General features: G+C 41.3%; 1 long non-coding RNA gene across 1 annotated transcript in view; it reads left to right on the top strand.

Moving 5' to 3' along the window:
• The window catches only part of LOC131457135 (uncharacterized), a 160,633-nt gene that overhangs the window by 142,270 nt on the left and 2,908 nt on the right, over positions 1-15,455 (top strand). The window lies entirely within an intron of this gene.

Below are 15,455 nucleotides of genomic sequence, written 5' to 3'. Positions count from 1 at the left end.
ACTGTAAAAGTACGCAAACACCCTATTGTGCGTGTTACATTTGAAATTAAAACAGTGTAAAACATATTTAAAGTAACATTTGTTTGAGTCTTTCTCTCAGTCTCCAGAAACAGGCCAACAAAAAACTACAACTCTCCTCTCTGGTGACAAAGACACTGATTCTCCGGCTTCCTGCAACAGCGCGAGTAAAATAACCATAATAATCGCATGTTGGCTTTGCCATGCAACTTCTCAGCTTTCAGAAAACATTGGAAGTTTTCCGATAGCACAAACTGTCGCATAATTACGGTAATGCAAAGTGCGCTTGGGCTAACGTATCGTCTACAATATGCTCTGTGTTTAATTTTTAAAAACATCATTTCAAGATACTGCAATTGGAGTATCAGTGTGAAGCTACAGTGCAACCTCTGTCCGGACTTTCACTGATACACAACAGAAATATCAAGCATGTTCCATAATCATCAGCAGGCAAACCGACTCAGTCACAGCTGTGTTGGAGGCAATAACACCTCATAATTACCCTTGTAATATGAAACCCATCCTGTTACCTGGCATGTTGTATTGGTGTGGGAGAAGTTCAGGATGTCAGGATGAACTCCGTGTCAAATGTGGCAGCTTATTAAAGGTTGTTAAAGGTTCAGCGCGGACGGCGCAGAACACAGAGTGTTTGCAGAATAAGCAAGGCACATAAAAGGTTCATTCTAAGGCCATGGATACCAAACTTTATTTTATTATGAAGCAATTATACGCTCAAACACGTGTCAAACTTGCGTCCCTCCAAGTGATTGCATGCAGCCCAACGCACATACATTTTTGCATCATAAATATGATTTTATTGTGAACGATATATCATGCCGTATCATCACCCGCACTTTTATTTTGAAAGTCTGTGAGATATGGTCACAAATATTGTTATTGTGATGTCACAATGGAATATCTTGGGTCCCCTCCTGACCAGACTACATGCTCAGTGGCCCCCAGGTCATTTGAGTTTAAGGCCCCTGTCATGTATAGTACATTACATCACATGTCAATAATCAATTGTTCCACATTGGATATGTGATGCTTCCTCTCTGTAACGTGTAAATGCAGCGTGTAGACAGATTTACATAGTAATTTAGCTGTTTAGCATGAGAGTGATTGTGCAGCTTTGCAAACACGACATGAGTCCCTCGTGTGTGTTTATGATTTGAACATGTGGGCGAAGATGGGGAAAAAAAACCTTACAGACAGCAACACAACTGAGGTGCATTGTTCTATCATGGCATCTTTCAATAGGGACATAAATCTGTTAACCTCATTCCATCAACAGCACATCTCCTGTGCCACAAAAATGAAAGGCACAGAGCGTTCAGAGCTTTAACACGAAACGTTATAAGACATGAAATTATTTAGCTTCAAATTGTAATTTACATTTTTTGAAAAACTCATTTTATTCATTCACTGTAACATCTGCCATCTGTGTCCATGCACTGAAATCTTTAAGTTTCCACATCACATTTAAGTCAAGTTGAACAGGACTAAAAATCTAAATCAGATTTGAGCTAACAAAACCAAATGTGAGGTTGAAGTAATACAGCCCTCTATGGTCAAACATGTCAGAATTATGCATGACATCAGCACAAAAATGCAGCGGCTTCCCCTGGGTTCCTTTTTCGAGCAGCTGTATATTTGGAAACCATCACAAGCTCTGGCAGCGTGGACCAGCAGCAAGCTGCCACATTTGGAGTGCGGGTACGTTTGAGATGGACATTTTTTGCAGTGCGGGGGAATGTGGAAGCAAGGCGGCAGGCAGGCAGGGAAGAAAATGGATATCTGTACCTATTAGCTCTACAGCTCCCGCCTTCACATCCCAGGAGGATTTCTAACACAATGTTCTACAAACTGATGGTCCTGGAGGTCGAGCAGGGTTATCCACAGCTTCCCGGAAAGAGACAAACCTCATCTGTCAGCCCAAAGGGTTCAGATCCAAAAACTGCATCAGCAGGCTGCTTTAAACATAGAAAATGAAACATTTCTGAATTAAAATATCTATTAGAAACGAGTGTGATGACATTAGCATGAGCAATTCTGACACTTTTTTCCATTCAAGGTAACAGACTATTTCATTTTTGGCAAACACCATCAGAGTGAGGAAGGAAATATTCACGTGTACTTGTTAGTGCGTTTGTCTCTTGTAGTTTCATTTTGTAATGTATTTGGATCACAACTGCTCATTTGCTATTTGCCGCACATTCTGCCATTGAATCTCTGCCTGTAAAGCTCAAACGCACAGCAGGCAACAAAACAACACTTCCCATGATCCCCCGCTGCTCCTCGACATCAGCAAAGTACATTTATTGTAATTCTTTTAATTGAGAACCCCCTCACATCAGACATTACATACTTTGTGTTTAACATCCTCTGTGTCTGATTTTAATGTGTGCACTTCACTTAAAATGATGGTAATTACGATAGAGTTTTACACGTCACTCCCATTTCTGAAAAGCTTGCAGAATATTGAAATGTCATTTAAACACACTGCAGGTGCACAATAGTATGTATATTAATAGATATGAGTCATGCCAGTGTGTGTGTGTGTTTGTTTGTTGACGTGGGAGACACATAAACCAGCGATCCTGTAATGTTTGAAAACAGATGCATGGCGAGGTAGACACCTCTCTTCTTCACACATTTATTGTTTCCTCAGTATCACTATTAATGACAGTATCGCTAACAGGATGGAGGCCTACACCTGACAGGGTGATACATTTGTTGTTTCCACTAACATAATTATAGATAGATGGAATTCACACCCTAATAAAGTCATGGAACGATCTCAACGATGAACTAAAGAACCAAGTCAATACACAACAAACTCTATGTATGACAGAGACGGATGTGTAGATCACTTTACTCTGAATATTTTTCTTTTCTCGTCCTTGTTTCCTGTTTGAGTCAATAACGGAAGTGGACGTCTTTCTGTTTTTGTGTAGTTTTGTGTACAATTTTGTAAATGCCTAATATTATTGGTTATTCTTGCCTTGTTTTTATTTCAGTTTGTTCAAATACATGAATTGATTCATTCATTCTTTGCTGGGATAATATTTCTGACCCAGCAGAGGGTGCATTGTTAATGTCGTGGAATTATACATTCAGCTGTGAGTCTTTGCTCTTGCACCCCGTCATTCAAGGGCTGAACAGCTTTGACATGAGAGGCATTATAATCAACATAAACTCTTACCTCCTCCTCCTCCTCTGCTCTTTGACCGGTGAAAGTTATACTGTATACAGTATGTATTTCAAAGAGAAACTCACCTTCACACAGAGAAACTCACCTTCACACAGAGAAACTTTTACAACATGCATTAACGCACTCCACAGTACATTATATACTGTTCGTTGTTTGATACCTAACACAATTTTTCCCAAACCTGCTGGTGCGTATCTTATTCTTTGAATCATTACTTCAGAAGAAAAAACAAAGCAATGAGATTTTTTGCTCCTCTCCTGTTGTTGCTTTTGTGATTAGAATTTTATTATGGCCCGAGCACTCACACAGTGGTGAGTGCTCAGAAAACCTATTAGAATTCATGGATTTAGAATTATTTTTTTCTTCTAAAAGGATTGCATGTTTAAAGTACTAAACATTGGCACAGAAATTAGACCTGGTAAAAATAATAATAAAGTAAATACGTACAATTCATGCAGTAGTACCCCCCATTGGTGAAACTAAGTTGCACCAAATTTCACAAAACTTGGTGGAAACATGTCACAGCCCAAGAAGAACCAAAAAGTCTATCGGGACCAAAGCCTCAACTCAGCAGGAAGTCAGCCATTTTGAATTTAGCGTCCATCTTGGAGAATATTATGACCATTTGCCACGAAACAGGAAGTGCTCTGTAACTTTGTCATATATTGACCGATTAGCTCGAAACTTTATACGTGAGATAAGAGACCCAGCCAGAAATCATCAGTGCATTTAAAATAAGTCAGGATCATAGCACCATCTGCTAGCAGCCCGGCAGCGGCGAGGGCCCTCACAATTATTGTTACTATCTATGGCCCCATTATCAACAACGACATGTTACAGGCTTATGGTGTATAGCCTAAAATAAATGTGTGGTGGGGGTTTTTTCAGTAAGTGATAAATGAACAGTAACACATTATACTTTTTGGAGAGTAGCTTCTGTTAAGAGCTAAAAACACTTTCCACAAAGATCAAACATCTAAAGCACCCGACACTTTGATGTTCAGGATGAATGGCATTGATGACTCCTATACTAGACCTGACTCTGCATTTTTGCCTTCTCTGCCTCGGACCTTTACTGTATAATTTGACCGTGATGAGTTCACACCCCATGAAGCCAGCGAAAGGTGCACTCGGCGCACCATAAAACCACAGCTTGGCAGCGTCGAGGCAGAGCTCCGATTTTTCATAGACAAAAGAAACATAATATCACCCTGCCATGAAAAATATGCATCAAATGTAATACGGTGAAACATTATTTTGGAGACCGGTGCTTCCTGTGACAAGGCCTGAGGTGTTTACAGTGTGAGTTATGCCTTGCTCATTTGTTGTTTATTGCGGAGTTTGGGGAATATTCTGAAGGCATTTCATGGTGACATTTTGCGATGTGTTCCGCAGAGGGAGAAAAGGCCGCAGAGGGCAGTAGAATTTATTGACTGAATTTCACAGTTATAAATGGGTCTTTTACAAGTGACATAAAGAAAATGATCTGTTCACCGCCTCCGCCGTGGAGATCTGTAAACTTGTTTTGTGCTCTGGCAGCAGTCATGGCACTCGTATTGAATAAAGTTTCATTCAATATACTTTCGCTTTTGTTTTTGATAAATATTGTGTATAGAATTGAAGATGAAGGCAAAGTATTTAAGGCGCGTGAGTGGTTTCTTGTGCTGAAGACCTTAGGTGCCACATAATATGGTTTCCAAGTAATATGTTCACCCTCCTCGGGCACTGTATGAACACCCTGTATTTACATTTCTCTATATAGTTTGAGCCATGTTCACACCCTGCCTTACATGTTTTGCAAAATCCTTAAGACTTCTTGTCGGCACTGAAGACAGTCTTTTGGGAGATCTCCAGAAGAATAATCATCTCTAGAGAAAAGCCATACACAAAGAGACCACTGTCACTGCCGCACAGTGTTGCTCAAACAATACATATCCCGCAACAAAGCCACCCCAAGCCTTTTAATGTCTTTCCTCAGACGACTGTGTTATGAAAAATACAGCCGTGTTGTACACTGCAGGAATCTACTCTTCACAAATCAGGCAATTTCAGTCAGAGTGCAGGCTGAAGTTTTTACTTTCCTGCAAACTCGAAAACTTATTTTAGCAAATAAACAACTTATCAGGGAGGTGGCGAGGTAGTTGAAAGCATCAAACCTCATTTTCTTTAGAGTGAAGTCAGCGATTGAAGAGAATTCATGCAGCAGCTTGCTTTTCACAGGAGAATTTGTCTCACTGGAATGATGGGTCAAGGATCTGAGCTCACATCTTTTTCGATACGTAAAAGCCCCGCAATTCAAGACTCATCAAACGTAAAAGTACTGGTTCTGTAGAAAAATGACCCTTGTGACTGATAGTATTATGTACCTTTATACTGCTGTGTGGGGACCACATGGCAGAGTAGTGGCAAGCAAAAAAAAAGACCCAGGTTCATGACCCGGTCCAACTAAGGGTCATGAATCACATGAAGTGTGCGCATGTTTTTATTTTTTTGTCAGGGTTTCCTTCTACAGTACAAATTGGACACTCTAAATTGACCTTGGGTGTGAGAGTGTGTGTTGACATCCTGCGATGGACTGACGACCTTTCCAGGCTGTGCTTTGCCTTTCGCTGTATGTCAGCTGGGATTGGCTCCAGTGGCCTTGCGACCCTCATGTGGAGGATAAAGCGGTAGACATTGAATACTGTTGTGCACTTTGGCCAACTTAAATGTCAGGTACCTCCAAAGACTCGAGACTTTGATTCCTCAAGATTAATCTGAGGAGATATGAGGTAATTAATTGAGGAAAATGCATCAAAACAAAGTTCGGCTAAATAAATTTTGATCCACCTTTTCTTTCACTTTTAATGTGGAGAACCTTTTATAAATTACTTTGCAATGCTGCTGTTTAGATCAGACCTGAAAATAAAAGGTTTTAATGAAAACCGAAGGAAACTAAATCCCTGGGATACAACAGGACACCATGCATTCCTCTGGTATGTTAATTTGTACCATAGAACATGTTAGACATGCGGCATAGACATTATTACCATTTTATTTCAGTCATATCTCAAATGATGTGTTTGCTGTCATTAACCTCACCTAGTGTCTTACTTCTCTTTAAGAGTTATTAAGTTTAGAGTTGAAATAAAGACTATAAGGTCTACAGGGCAAATGATGATTCAGAAATCGAGCGTAACCGCAGTCTGTCCACTTAGACACAGAATTGAATTGATTCAGACAAAAGTGAAAACTTGCTTTCTTTCACAGTTTTGATTGCATCTGTCCCACAAGACAAAGCTGCGGGACAAACACACATCGATCGAATCAATAAAGATTGAATCAATTCCCGTCTTTTACATTTCCAGAACACATTATTTCCCTAATGCACATCGGCAGGTGTAGAGAGTATCGACGAGATATCTTATAATGTGTAAATTATCCCAGAGCTTCTTTTGTAAACGAGAGTGTACCGGGTATTATTTTGTGAGTGAGAAATTATTACCAAATATTCCCTTGCTTTTATCTTATGGAAGATGGAAGCGGATTGATGATTATTATTATAATGTTTTAAAACGGACGATACAAAGAGTAAAACATGCAGCGAAATGAGCAGGTTAAATAATAAAGATAGAAATATACTATAAAAAAAAAGTAAAGTTATATATGAGCTGTGACTGTTCAAACTTATCTTTTAGGCATAACTGTGGGCAATTTTTTCTTTTATGTTGTCACAGGGTAAAATTGCATTGTCTAGAGCGGAAGTATTTCATGAACAATTTAATGGATTTCCATTAAAATTGGGAACTTCAGCTGTCAAATAAAAATAGTGGGTTCAAACATTCACATTTCACTGCCTTTGTACTGGAATGGAAGCGTAATTAAGATTAACAGTAAAGTAAAAGTACCTCAAAATTTCGATTTGAAATACGAGAATTTGGGACGTTTCTATTCCACTTCTGTGAAAAACGGTAAACCACTGTGGCTTCTACCTTTTATAGGCTCCTTCTCTTTCAAACAAGTCATTTCCGACACATCTAGAGCTTATTATTAGAAGAGCAGTAGCAAAATCTTTTCTGTCCTTGTCCTTTGAAGACGCCAGTCTTGGCTTGGATTACAATCTACTTCTCCCTAATGCCAACTTCTCAGCGACAGCATCAGACGCTGCCTGTCATAGGCGTTTCATAAAATAATGGTGAGGCCTCATGTAGCGCAGGTATGTACTCTCATCCGTCTGAGAAAGAATATGCAGCCTTTTCTTTAGTTAAAACAAAATGACAAACCTGGACATCTGCACAGTCCCCCAAAAAATCTCGTTATTATATTCGCTTGGCTTGTTGGAAGAATAAAGGGTTCTTACTTTTTTCTCCTTTGTGTATCATGCTGTGTGTAATCGAATTAAAGTAAGTACGCTCTACAAACATGTGAGAGGAAATTGTATTTTCTCCCTGATAATTACACCGATATGATGAATGAGGTGTGAATATGCCCACAAACAGCAACCATAAAGGAGTTCAAAAACAGCACGCCGTCTACGATAGTATGCATAATAATCTATTTCATGTTGGAAGCTCTAAAAATATCTCATCCTATGTAAATGAACATACGTCGCGTGTGCTTTGCCAATTTACATAATCTTTATATTGCATGCAAACTGACATCTCCACAGATATAATGGACAAATGCTCTGAGCCAACCTGCAGGATCTGCAGTGAGTCATTATGCCGCCGTATGTGATGACCTACTTCACATTAGAAGACTATCTGGCTGTTGTGTGGCGGGCCAATTTACTCCATCACGGTGACAGAAGAAAAGAGAGTGAAGGGAAGCCAAAGGATGAGCAAGTGTAAGGCGTGTCATGTTATCGACAGGCCTTGTTCTTCAAAAGCAGTCAAAAATGTTTCAGTTGCACCCACACACCTCTGTGAACCTCCTACACACACACGCACACTCCACAGCCTGAAGCTCAATCTCCAACTGTGGTCAAAGAAGCAGTTGGTTATCAATATGCAGGGGTTTTTTTTTGTTTTTTTTTTTAATCTGAAGTGAGACGGCGTCTTCACAGCAAAAACTTGTTTCTAAAGTCAATCGCAATGCTAATTGGCCTAAGCCCCACCCCTTCAGAGACTGTTGCTGCACCTGTCAAGGTTTTCATTCTCATTCTCTGTCACAAGTAGTCCCATTTGCAGGAACTTTTATGACTAGGAAGATACTTACCTGGGGAAAAGAATTCCTGGTAATCTGTGTAAAACGCGATTTGTTGCAGCGCGGGATCAGTTCTTACGCCGTGTCCTCATAATTTATTAGTTTCTTCGCATCGTGCGTGATGTGCACGGGAGGGTGCATCATAATTCGCATTTACACGTCATCGGACATGACATAGGGGGAGGGGGCTACCAGTTTACTTGAGATAAGATGGCATTGTATGTAGTTCACCCGCTGCCTCCCATTTCTTCCTCTTGAAAACAATCATAGCAACCACAGTACTGGCAATCGAGATGAAAAAGCTTTTGGCCATCTTCCTCAAAGTGGAGTCTCGTGGGATGAGATTTTTTGAGGAAAAATGGGGCGTCGCAAGAATTACAGCTCATAATTTATGCATAGTTTTATGCAAAACACTCTCCAACGAAAACACCTGCAAGTAGCAATTGTCGGAATTTTAGAAATGGCACCTTTAATTTGCGAAAAACTGTAATAATGAAACACAACCACTCATATTCATATTTTCTGCTTTTCATTCTCTGAAAGGTTTAGATACAGTTGTGTGTGATTGCCCGGTAGATCAGCTGCTATCAACAATTATGCCACATTCAGTTTGACATTCAGCAGACCACGTCTACCTGCCTAAATGCGTTGAGTTGCTGCCATATGGCTGGCTGAGCAGATATGTGTTACAGATACAGGGGCTACAGTGTGACCTGCTAACACTTGGTTTTGGAGCTAACCCAATTCATGTTTGCTAAACGGTAATTAGGCAGAAGCTGTTCATCCGCACAGATAATTAATCTCACCTATTCTTTTTTTAAAAAAGAGTGCGCTCCATTTTAAATGTTGAAAGGTGAAAACGTTAAGGAGATATTACCAGCAGGTCAGCGTGACCATGAATTGCCTCCTCTCCGTCTTTAGGGTTGATCCATGCCCTTGTCAGAATGATCACACGTCACAAGTAACAACTTAATGCCCGACCCTAATCCGCATGTTTTGCAGTCAAAGGAGAGCTAACATTTGTATTCCTCGTCCTCGCCGCGCCGCACTCACTCCTAAGCCCTGTCGACAACGCAGCAAAGTTTACAGCATAAAAGCTAAGTTTTTGTCTGTTCACCGTGAGAGAGCTGAGGGTGAGGAATATTGCCTGAGGATGTTTTTTTATATCCCCACTGTCTCTGCTCTCTGCTCCCTTCTTTATCTCCTTTTCTTAATCATTCTATCTTTGTGTATCGCTCTCTTTTCTCTCCCACTTTGTCTCTTTGGGACTAACCTGACTCTTTTCTCTCTCTGCAGTTTTTTTCATCCCCCAACCCTAAATCTTTTAAGTTCCCTCCCTTTCTTACTCTGTCTCAATATATCTCCCTCCTTCCCCCCCTTCTGTCAGATCTCGTTTTCTGCACACCCCACGCCCCAGCCCCCCTCACCTATCTTGGCAAGAGTGCAAGAGGGTCTCTGTGTGTTTTCTCAGCCTCCCTGCTCCCTGTCAAGCCAGCGGCATCCAGAGGAGGAGGCAGCACTGTCACAGTGGACAGACTCCCGGAAAGATGAGGCAGAGCAAGTGAAAGTTACAGAGAGTATAGGGAGGGGGCGGGGAGAGGAGGAGGAGGAGGAAGGAAAAGAACATGACACAGAGGAGGTGTACAGATGACAAGTCCCTTCATTGGGGAGTTTGTGTGAAGTGAAGGAGCTGCACAAAGGGGGAGAAAGAGGAAGGGGAAGGAGTGCGGGGGAAGCGAAAGTGGAGCTTGTTTTGAGGGTATGAGAGGCTCGGGGATGGAACTCCCCCCTCTTTTCCCTGCAGGTTGGTCTGATCTGCGAGCGCCTCGCATAATAGGTAGCCGACTGCACAGCACAGTGGGCAGATGTTACCCACATCCAGCTTGATGGCTGAATGCATAATCTGCTTGTTAATCTTACCAGTCAGTTAAAGGACACACGCCTTTCTTCAACGTGGATTTATCAGGTTAGGGGAGAGAGGGGCAGCACTTTCACAGAGCTGCGTGCATTTGCTTCGCAACGATTTGCATGGTTTAACTTACTTTATGAGTTAATGTGGGCGGTGTATATATCGTGCATGTGAAAGGCTAATGTTCTTAACTTAGCAAGCGTACATGAACATTACCTGAATTATTGATTTGCGATCTCTGTCATTAGTTTAACATTAATGTTTAAGTCAATGTACACGTTATGAGTCATTTCCTGAATTAGATTTAAGCACATGTTGTACTCTGATGCTTTTTAACCATTCAGTAGTTTTTCCAGGTCTGTGCCTCATCTACGTTGACTCTGACTGGCTTTCTACCTTAACCTTAACCAATCAGAACCGGGGGGGGGAATAAAGACTCCCATAAATAAAGAACTTTCACTTCAAAGGAGAGATACATTTATTTTGAACAATTCCTGGTGGAAGGTTGTAAGGCTCGTTGATCAGTGCTCATGCCATTCCCTTTGATGAGCACACATGCATTTTCTAGTTGAGTAATCCCTGGCTGTGAAAACGGCTCTATAGAAGATTTGTGTGTGTCCCAAAAACACTGCATAGAATGATCAATGATTTTTTTTTTTGCCCTCCATTGAGACTAACAAAAATAGTTTTACCAGCATCCCTTTGAAGAGGGAGTTTGACCTGGAGCAACACGACTGCTTCTCTGAGTGAAGTTACAAAGACCCAAAGTTACAAATTCCCCCCGAATCAGGACATTGTGAAAGGAATCATGAGCAGCAACAAATGCTTCTTTTTTCTTTACCTGTGTTCTATGTAAGAGAGGTAGAAAATCAATGCAGCATTGGAGCCACACAAAGTTCAAACAAACACAAACATGCATGTCCTGCCCAGTATCTGTTGAATTGGCATTTCAGCTCTGCATCGTTAATTAACAATGGTATAACCAAACGGTGACTAATGGCACATTCAGCTCTAATGACACAGTTACATACAGTCCTATAAGAAGTATGAGAAGTCTAAAGCTAGTTGTGTCCTGGCACTGAAATGGTCTTCTTGTTTGAAGAGTCCAATCTAAAAAAGAAACTAAATTGAATTTGCACAGCTGTCCCTGTTGTTCTTGCACATGTCTGTATCATTAAATCAAGTCAACCGCAAAGTCGCACTAAACCTTTTTTCTGAAAATCCTGAATAAGATCTCGTCTGCCTCGAGAGGCCGCAGCGCACCTGAGCCACGGCACACAGCTGCTGAGCAGGCAAGCAAAAATATCCTCGTTTACAAAATGCTCACATCCTCCATGGAACCTGGAATTAACTGTAATTATTACTGATTATAACAGTGCATTTATGAGTCTGAGCACCGTAGGAAAATCGAGTGCACTATTTGAACAAATTGGATAAGTGATCATATTCAGAATTGATTGATTGATTGGTGTATTTTGGGTTATTTTCAGTAGAAAAAAAGAACATTAATGCAAACACTTTTTCTTTGTCTCTCTCCATTCATGTTGCTTTTGTAGAAAGAAAATAGAATTGGTGTTATTCTCATGTGTTTCCCCCAAACCTTTACACAGTAGTTCATGTATGGGGGATTTCTATGTGCCTTTGGCGTGGTTAATCAATGTCAATATTGATTTTACTTTAAAAGTTAAATTCCTGGTTTCCAAATATAATGGAGTTATCCCGCTAAAAAGAAAATACAGTAGTATCAGCAAATATAATGCATTTCAATGACTTGGAAACGATGTCATTAATGAACCGCAAATGTCCAAGCACTGAACCTTGTGGCACTTCACGCATAACCTTAAAAATAATTTATGCTAATTAACAGCATGTAATAAAATACAGGGTACCTCATATCTGCTACTTTGCTCAGACACTCATGCTTTAATGTGCACCGCACAGTTTGAAGAAATAACAGTTCATATAAAGGCAGGTACAGTATATCTCAAAGCACCTGCTGCTCTCACCTATAAGTGTTGCAGCAGCAATTATGTTGAGGATGACGCTTCCCACTTGCTCACTTCTCCGCCAACTCTCTGGAAATATAGCATCTCAGCAACCTACATATGCCAAGTTATGCAACATTAATACTTGGGCACTCATTGGCTGAAGCATTTAGCATTCTACTTTGCTCTGAACGGATGATCATTACCTTTTTCTCTTCCTGTTTGGTGGCAGAATCGGGCAATAGTGACTGCCCTCTCAGTGCAATTCTTCAATGGCTCCCTGAAATGCTTCTTGTTTCTCTGTTGCCTCATTATAATCTTTTGTGTGTCCTCCATGAATAGCTGATGATGATTATGCAAATGTGCCATCGGAGAGTAGCATGGGTAATTATCACAGTAGAGAATGAGCCTTTTTCAAATGCTCTGACTGCTGAGGAGAGAACCATGGGCTTTCAGTGTGTGTGTGTGTGTGTGTGTGTGTGTGTGTGTGTAGCAGTTTGGACAAGCCTTGGGGGCTTTATGTTCGTGCCCATGGTGAGACTTTCCAAACCTGTAGAGGATTTTGTGAGGTTTATGCACTGTGAATTGTTTGTCTTCCGTATAATTACTCCTCACTGTGCAGTTGAATTGTGAATTCTGTGAAGTGTAAAGCTTTTGCTATAGAGTGATTTGTGTTTTACCACAAAACCCATTTTTGATCCAGCTGTGTGGTCCAGGTTGAGTCTGATTTCTTTCTTCTTCTTTTTTTTTTAATTACGTGTATCCGCTGTAATTGACAGTGGTGTACCTTGGTTGTAATGAACATGGAGACAGGCACATGCAGTGCATCAGTATTCACTCGGGCACTAATGAGGGCAGCTAGGAGGTGCAGCAGCCCCTGGTGAACTGGTGTTGTCCTGGCAGCACACTGCATGTCTCTCCAAGTGTTAGAAGTCTGTATGCTGATTATTGGCTATATCCACAGATAAAGTGAGAGAGATGCAGACTCGGATTGCAACAAATAGAGTTAAGCAGGGGCCTCATTAGAGTGTGTGATGTTGCATTACTGATCTACTCTTGTGACGCATCTCTTTTGGTCATATGTGCTGTAGAGCTGCAATGTTTTATCTCGGATTTGCCTTTGAAATTTCTATAATGTATACCTTTAAATACTCTAAATGCGCCTTTGTGTTAAACTAAATGCCAGGGCTCTTCAGTTTTTCCCAATAAAGCTTTGTCGGAAAAAAAAGAGAATATATCAGGAAAATGAAATGCTTGAGTGCTTTTACAAAATAGCTCCCGCTACTCGCTCATGGTCTCACTCACAGCAGTCTCATGCGGGCAGTGTGGCTGCTGTAATTATTTGTGTGTCTAAATGAAAAAAAACGAAAGCATGGAAGTACGTTAAAAGCTTGTGGTCCTGGGAGCAAATGGGAAAGGCACGGACTCCCATAGAGATGCCAGCTTTTAGAGTTTCAGTGCATGGTCTGAGTTGCCCCCTGGCAGGGGTGAAGGGCAGTAGACTGCCTGCAGGGGGTGAATTACATAGAACTCAGCCTGAGATGGGTTCTAAAGAATACAGATTTTTAGAGACAACAACAAGGAATGGATTTTCCTTCCTATTTAGGATGCCTGCATCAAGCAGAAAATGGGGCAAAGAGCTGTAGAAGGCTTGGGCCGGGGTATGTCTCTCCGTCTTAAGGCCCTGGTATACTTCCACAAGTAGTCACCAAGGACAGTCGCCCGAGCCTCGACCTGGCGACACACGAATGCGTCCTATTCCCTGCGTCCAGACCTCTACCGCCCCTGACGCACGAGTATACCAGGGTCAGCGCAATACGACACACGCTTTGACGTGTGCGGCATGTGTGCGGAAGTAAACCAGGGCCTTTGGCATTGCTTCCTTTGGCAGAGTCAGGTGACCTTTTTGAGGGAAACTCAGCAGCAGCTACAAACAGTTAGGTTTCACCACCACAGATGTTGAATTTTTCAACTGATCTACTTTCATTGTTTTAGAGAACAAAGACATGTCATCTCCAAACGATGCAAACAATAGGTAGGAACTCGAATCCTCTGGGGTAGATTTCTGAAGTCATCGAGGAGGGAAAAGAAAAACATAAATCATCACCCGTAAAAGTAGCTTTTTCCCTTTTAAAGAAATACAAGTCCTCTTGTCAGTAAGGTCAGCAAACGTCCCACAATTCCTATAGCTGCCTGGGCTACTGCCAAATAAACCAAGTGAGCAGAAAGACCAAGGCTATGATGTGTGTATCAGCAAGGATATGACAAAACCCATTCTTTTCTTTAGTATTCCTAATGTGATTAAGCCAGCCCAGCTAATGTAATAATCTTGCAACAATGCACAGTATAATGCTCCAATCAATGCCAATAAAACCTGTCCCGCATGTTGGTCCGCCTAAAACACATATGCCATCAAATCAGTGTTGGCTCCTCCTCGCCTCCCTCCATCTCATCTCAAATGATTCTGGTGCAACAAATAAACAGCACAAGGAAGAGAAACGGCAGAAGAGAAAGAGCAACACAGTGATTCACATGAAATATGAAACATTTCTCGATTGTCTCTGCTTGTGAGTCTCTTTCATGTGAAGCCAGAAATGTGAAGACAGCCTCTGTTTGTCTCTCTGTCCATCTCCATTTTCATCTTGCTCTCCTCCCATCGCTCCGCGGGACGTCGTCAGAAAAGCATGCATGAAACACAGGCAGCGGAAACGCATGAAGAACAGGCCTGTGTAGATCTCAGCAGGTCTAAGGGCCATTAAAACACACCATTGCGGGGCTTTCTCAGCTGTGCCTCTTATAGGGGGAAACGGCTGAAGAAGAAGGAGTTTGTGGAGGAGGAGGAGGAGCAGCCGATCGGAAGGAAATGAAAAGACATTCTTAATTCAATTGAACTGTCTCTCCTTGTGCGTCACACTGTCGGAAAACTTTGACAAGGAAATGAGGGGTTGTGCTTTCTCTTTCTTACTCACACTTCCTCAGTTTCTTTTTTACCCCCATGTTGACTCATTTTCTTTTCTCTCTGAATCGCATTCAAACGTTTTACTGTAAAAATGAATCCGCATCTCTGGGCACATTTTGTTGTGTGGTGATTTTTTTAGTTTTGCTGAAGAGCAGGTGGAAATGAAGTCACTTCTCGTTAAACTTG

Source organism: Solea solea, chromosome 3 (genome assembly GCF_958295425.1).
Source record: "Solea solea chromosome 3, fSolSol10.1, whole genome shotgun sequence".
Taxonomy (NCBI): domain Eukaryota; kingdom Metazoa; phylum Chordata; class Actinopteri; order Pleuronectiformes; family Soleidae; genus Solea; species Solea solea.
Note: the sequence above shows the minus strand (reverse complement) of the source record. Positions and strands in the feature narration are given on the sequence as shown.